The sequence below is a fragment of the Dioscorea cayenensis genome, chromosome 1, assembly GCF_009730915.1.
Source record: "Dioscorea cayenensis subsp. rotundata cultivar TDr96_F1 chromosome 1, TDr96_F1_v2_PseudoChromosome.rev07_lg8_w22 25.fasta, whole genome shotgun sequence".
In the NCBI taxonomy this organism is placed as follows: domain Eukaryota; kingdom Viridiplantae; phylum Streptophyta; class Magnoliopsida; order Dioscoreales; family Dioscoreaceae; genus Dioscorea; species Dioscorea cayenensis.
The window spans coordinates 27517762-27524909 of NC_052471.1; the positions used below are offsets into that span (position 1 = coordinate 27517762).

The window sequence follows — 7148 nt, forward strand, 5'->3', positions numbered from 1 at the left end:
TACTTTTCTCGTGTTTTAACACTGATATGGGTGTATTTATATTACAATTATGCAGGTAGGGTTGTGAAGCTGATTATGAGATAAAGAAGTCAATGCGGGTCATAATGCACTAATTTGGAGGAAATCTTGCTAAGGTTCAAAAGCGAAGACATAGGTTGGGTTCCAGATGCAGGAATGTGTGCCAACCTACTCGTACTCGAGTTAGCACAACTATTTGGAGGGGCACAAGGGCAGTCACATTCAAGTATTCCGGCTTGTGCATATAGAATAAGATCTCGACCAACATGTCCGTTATTAAAGAAGCAATGCGATCCACGACATAAATGTGTGCATGTTTGGATTATCTCGATGAAAGTATGGATTTGGAAGTATTTCAGGCCAGTACCGTAGCAAGATATTGTAGAAATTATTGTAGCAAAAATATTGCAGCAACACTGTTCATAGCCGGCCGAGAAAACAGAAAAACAGAGAATCCACACGGGTGTGTGGAAATTCCACACGGATGTGTGAAAAAACCACAGGGGCGCCCATGTGGGCATGTGGATTCCCGATTCCAGCCCTTTAAAAGCCGATTTCAGCCGTAATTTCAGCATTCTTTTCTCCATGTTTTCCTTAACTTGAGAGAAAACTACAGCTAGGGTTTTGAGAGATATTGGCTCGGACTTTGGAGAGGTTCTGCAGCTCTGACATCGCGCACCTTTTGGAAGAAGGCTAGTAGGATAGCTTTCGTTGATTGTAGAGGACAAAAGGAGGTTCTGCAGCTCTGACATCCTAGGCCGGACAAAAGAACCCTTGCGACAAATAGAGGACTCTCCACAAGACCATCACCACGACTAACGAGGGGGTTTTCTTCGGATGTTTTGTTTTTACATTCGATTTCATTGATTGTATCTAGCTCCATGGAGAGCTAAACCCCTAGTGGGTACTTGGGTATTTGTGAACCCTAGGATCTATTAGTTTCAATTAATTTCTTTATTATGCTTTCAATTAATTGATGTTTATTGTGAATTCCAATCTTGGAGACTTGATTGTATGAATACTCCCCTATAGTACACTAAGGTTGAGAGTTCTTATTGGTAACTCTTGTGAGTGAGTGACACACCATGAGAGTTAGACAAAGCTAGATTGGAGAGGGTTGAGAGGGTGAGTCGAGAGATAGCGAAGCATCCCTTTCCCCTCCTGTGTGATCTATCCTACCTCCACGTTCCAAGATTTCTTTGAGGCCATAGTAGAGTGAATGTGCTAAGGGATGACCTTCCACTGGGGCTTAGTTGCGAGTGCAATGGAGTGAAGCACTGAAGTGATTTTAGCACCTAGGGCTTAATTGTGGCTAGGTATCATCCACCTGGACCAAAGGGTTAGGTCTATACATAGGAATAGGGTTTATCAATTGGAATCCCTAGAGCTCATTGCAATTCTATGCGAGTACGAGGTTGAGAGGTTATTTAATCTCTCCTCCGGGATATGTATAGAATTAGGCATGGTTGACCTTAGATTTGGGATCATGTAATTAAGGATTTCCATGACTCATTGTTGCATCAATTAGAAAGTATAATAGAGGGTTCTTTCACTTGAAATGATTGTCCTAGGCAGATCAATATCCGGGTACCCCATCTTTATCGATTGCTTTACCTTCTCCTTTACTAGTGCCCTCTATCTTGTTGTTTTTATTTTTGTTATTTCATATTTTGTCACACTTATCACTATTTATCTTCCACATTAGTTAAGAAACAATTTAAGTGTCTATATTCCCTACTCTCTGTGGATACGATACCCACTCATCTGGGATTATTACTTTAACACCCATGCACTTGCGGTTTACATGCATATACGGACTTGTCAAGTTTTTGGCGCTGTTGCCGGGGAGTAGGCATTTAGAGATACTTTGCAATTTGTTTTCTTAGCTATTCATTTATTCATTCTATTTCATATTTTCTTATTCTATCATCATTCTGATTTTTTTTTCTTTCTTTTTGGGTGCAGCTCCAGGTTATGACCCGAGGGAACCCCTCAATACTGATTGAAAGAGATCATGAGCTTGAACATACAATGAGAAGAATAGGGAAAGAACCTGTGCAAAGAACAGTCTAATCTAGCTAATTTTGGAGTGGAAGAGTCTGAAAACATGACAGAACAGAATAAGCAGCAGCGGACATGTTCTGATTATGCTAGACCTTCAGTGTTGGGGACACAATCAAGTTTTGTACGTCCCCCAATTATAGCTCAGAACTTTTGAGTTGAAGCCGGCATTCATCCACATGTTGTAGCAATCAGTATAGTTTAATGGTTTGGCCGATGAGGATCCAAACAGTCATATAGAGAAGTTTCTTGAGGTGTGTGATATGCTGAAGATAAACTGGGTGATGGATGATGCCATCAAGCTGAAAGCTTTCCTATTTTCCCTAAAGGAGAGAGCGAAGCAAAGCAGTGGCTACACTCATTACCTAGAGCCTCGATTACCATATGGGAGGAGATGGTAGAAGCTTTTCTTACCCGATATTTCCTTCTCGGAAAATCCGCAAAGCTTAGGAATGAGATCTCGTCCTTTGTACAGTTGGAATTGGAGTCTCTATTTGAGACGTGGGAAACGTTCAAGGAGCTCCTGAGAAAGTGCCCACAATACGACTTCCCGGAGTGGATGATTGTTCAGACCTTTTACAACGGTCTGAATCTGAGTACAAGGCAACTCTTGGATGTTGAAGCAGAAGGTGCCTTAGGTAGCAAGACCCCCAATGAGGCCGGTCAATTAATTGAAGAAATGGCATGAGGAATCATTGAGATAGATGCAGTAAACTCATTGGCGGCTCAAATAGAATCATTGAGTAAGAAGTTAAATCTCCTAACTTCGAATAAAGTGGCGGCCGTGACTACTTACACCGGGTGTGGTGGAGGACAACCGAGTTTCAGGTTTGGAGACCCGAATAAAAGATTTGGAGAAGGCCTTAACTAGTTTTGTGCAATCATCTCATGCAAGGTTCTAATTAGTTGAGGCTACACTTTGTAACCACACCACTTCTTTGCATAATCATGAAAATCAAGTAGGGCAGATTGCGAAGTCCTTATCGGAAAGGCCACAAGGAAGCTTGACGAGTAACACCGAGACCAAACCCTAGAGAGCATGTGAAGGCGATCACTTTGAGAAGTGGTCTTGAGGTTGAGGGTAAGCTTCCGAGTGAGAAGCCCAATGAACACGCACCCAAGGTTATAGAGGTTGAGAAGGGAGAAAGCAAAAGAGAAGGAGGTGGCACCCCTACCTTTAAAGCCAAGACTTCCTTATCCCTCTAGATTGAAGAATGACCAAGAGGATGAATAGTAAAAGAAGTTCCTAGGTTTGTTCAAAGAACTCCACATCAATATTCCTTTTGTTGAGGCATTGGCCCAAATGCCTAAGTATGCAAAATTCTTGAAAAACTTGTTGATCAATAAGAGGAAGTTAGAGGAGACTGATTCAGTGATTTTAGATGCATCTTGCTCGGCGGTTTTGCAAAAGAACATGCCGAACAAGAAGAAAGACCCGGGAAGCCTCATCATTCCGTTTAATATTGGCAATCTAGGTGAAGAAATGGCATTGGCCGACTTAGGGGCCAGTATCAACGCCATGCCATACACCTTCTTTCAAAAGTTAGGCTTGGGCTAGCCTAGACCCACTCGGATGACTTTGCAATTAGCGGACCAAATGGTGAGACATCCGAGGGGTATCATCGAAGATGTGCTTGTCAAGGTGGAAAAGTATATATTTCCTATAGATTTTGTGGTGCTTGACATTGATGAGGATGCGGATGTACCCTTAATACTTGGGAGGCCATTCTTACGGACTTCCAAGGTATTAATTGACATGGACGGTGGAGAGCTAACTTTTAGAGTTGAAGATGACAAGCTCACATACCGCCTTGCTGAAGCCATGTTGCATTCTCTTGATTTCGATGATACTTTGTATTTTCTAGACACTACTGATGAGATTGTTGATGAATACATGTAGGAAATGTTCAATCTAGACCCGTATGAGGGTCTATTCGACCAAGAGGACGATAATGAAGAATTAATGATGCTTGGTTCGACGGAAGAAGTACCATCTGCCATGGGGATCTTGAAGAAGGTGCTCTAAAAAATGAAGAGAGCTAGGAGACGCCACCCGAAATGCTCCAAGGCTGTTGGAGACATGCGTGAACTGAAGAAGTTGGATGAACCATTCTTAGGTGGTCCCAAGCCCGATAATTCACCCACTACCCTCAAGAGTTTTGCTCATCATGCTTCCAAGCCATGGGTAAGAGGGCAACTTTCATCTATGAAGCCCCGTGAGGTAAGACAAGATACGTCAAGCTAAGTGACGTTAAACAAGCGCTTCTTGGGAGGCAACCCAAGTGCTTACTGATTTTGTAGTTTAGTAGTTTAGTGTGTGCATGAATAAAGTGTTGAGTGTTGGTGTCTTGCTTTTTATATACTTGTGATGTGATTTTATTGTGTGTTTTGAATTGTCATCGTGTGTTTTCACATGGATTTGCCGAAAGTTGGGTCGTTTGAGCTATTTCTCATGTTTTTCACTAGTAAAATTTGCATATTAGGGCAAGCTCTGAGTGTGTGATCATGTTCAAAAATTTTTAGCAGAGCCTGCAGAATTTTCTAAGGCATCCAGAGAAAACGTACTGGCGTATGGAATTTCTGCACGCCCATGGATTTGCAATGCGAGCTCATCCAGAGAAGGCACAGGGACTTGGACTCGCCCCTGTGAATGACCTTGTGATTCTCGCACGCCCGTTGGTAATTTCCGTATGGTCGTGTGAATTTCTGCAGAGATTGGTAGATTATCCCGAGAGCACACAAGGGCGTGGACTCGCCCCTGTGGATGAACTTATGAAATATGCACAGGCGTGGGTAATTTCCACACGCCCGTGCAGATGTACAGAACGCCAAGAGGTGGGAGTCCTTCTAAAGGATCATCGTTTCTTCTTATTCCCACACATCCTCTTCGCCTGAGAGCACCCTCACACTTCTTCTCGACTTTGGAATGCCATATTTGGAGGGATTTTTGCATGGTTTTCCAACCATTTCAAGGTTTTCCACTTCAACTCATTGGTAAGCCCTATCTTTTGTCCTTTTCGCAAATTTTTGATTTTAATCGATGAAATTGGTGAATAATGCTTTGTTTCTATAATTAGAACGAGTATGCATGTTTAGAACGAAGTTAAAAGTGATTAAACAGTGTATTTTTTTTTTTTTGAGGTGTGGCCGTGCCTTTTTCATGCCCCGTGGATCCACACGGGCATGCGGAAATTTGACACGACCGTGTGAATTTCTGCAGCATTACTTAATTGACTTGTTTGATCAGTTTTCTTTTAAATTTTTACAGATTATGGCACCCTGGTCAAAGAAGCAAGCTGATAAGCAGCCACGTAAGTCATCTTCTGAGTCCGAGGGTATGAGATTCACTATACCCGAGCATCAGGCCCGTTTCGAGCGTTTGTCGAGACTTCGGTTTGGACAGACTCGATTCCTAGACACGAGCATACTGAGAGATTTACAGCAGCGAGATGAGTTTGCCGATGAGGTTGAGGATCTCGATGTCGGTGGGTGGTTGGACGCAGTTGTTGTCAATTAGAGAGCCCACCATCCGTGAGCTTACAGTGGAGTTCTTGTCGTCATTTGAGTTCGACTGATCCTATTCGAGATTCGACAGCCTTGACACCATTCAGTTCAGAGCAGTTGGACATCACCAGAGCATGAGTATCACACAGTTTTCAATCCAGCTTGGCTTATACGAGGAGGCATTCATAGATAATGAGGAGTATTCTCAGTTACCGACTAATTATCATGGAGCTTTGACCCCGCAGAGAGCTTACAGAGCATTGTGTGCTCAGGGCCAGTATGAACCGGGGGTGTCCAAGACCATGTGCCTTTCCCAACCTGCGTATAGATATTTACATGCCATCATAAGCAGGTCTGTGAATGGCCATGTTGATAGCACTATCGTTCTGAGCTTGCAGAAGCTTCTATACTTGTATTCGATGATGCAACGCATACCGATCCATCTAGGGCATATTGTCGCTGAGTACATTTGACATTAGGGCCAGTATGCCAGATTGGGAGCGATCTTCTAGGGTCCATACATTACGAGATTAGCTATGGGTATGGGTCTCTTGGGCATGGTTCGCGGGGCCGAGAAGACAATTATACCTGCGCCCCGGAGCCTGGAGATGATGAGATTGATGGGCATGGTTCATAAGGGTTTCGGACGGGGGTCTATGCTCTGGTTCTACTGGCCCCATAGATAGCCGAGGTGGAGGGTGATGATGCCGAGGCTTTCCATCTTGCCCCCGAGCCTCAGTTAGCACCTATAGAGACTGAGGCACCTCCGGTGACAAAAGACCCACTCCCCGTACGCATGTTTTCACCATCTCGAGCCCAGGATGGCTTTGAGAAGCTCGAGAGCGCTATGGGGGTGATACGGACAGAAATAGTAGAGGCCCAAGCAGAGATTGCTGATTTTAGAGCTGTGCAGGCTGCACAATATACTGATTTTATGGCACGTTTTGACACATTATAGCAGATCTTCTTGTTAGACGTCGACTAATCATTTGTCCTGCGTCCGAGAACTCCCCCGGTATCTCCGGCACCTCCATCCCCTTTTCCAGCACTGGTTGACCCACCATGTACTTCATCACCAGGAGCAACAGTAGCAGAGCTTGTAGACGACATCGACACTTGATTTTATTTTCCTCGTCTTTTACATCCGCATTTTATTTTGGACTTGTATACTCATAAAGGAATTTCCTTCTGAGTTTATTTTCATTTTGTATCTCGAGTTGTATTCATTGTCTTATCTTTTATATACTCGATTTTGTTTGTTTTTATTGAGCTTCACTGAATCCCCTTATGTATGCGTGCAGATGGTCTTGTCATCATGGGAATTGAGACTTTGTCATGGGCACGACAAAGGTGTTTCTGCACTTGGCCGTGTGAGCTTCACAACCAGTTGGAACAACACTCCCAAGGACTTAGCTCCATCAAATGCAACACTAGGAGTCAGGGGAGTATTGTTTTGATTGCTTCTCCCACATCGGAATTTAATTGATTTACATTATGAATGAGCTTGCATGTGTACATTTGAGACATTGTACAACTTAAGTGTGTGTGGAGGGGGGAGGGGGAGT

The 7148-nt window shown here is 43.5% G+C and overlaps 1 non-coding gene across 1 annotated transcript; it reads right to left on the minus strand.

Moving 5' to 3' along the window:
* Nucleotides 1-2521: 2521 nt before the first annotated feature.
* Nucleotides 2522-2628, minus strand: LOC120267305. Its single transcript, XR_005538436.1, has one exon. It is a non-coding gene; the product is annotated as a small nucleolar RNA R71 (small nucleolar RNA).
* Between the last annotated feature and the right edge of the window lie 4520 nt (nucleotides 2629-7148).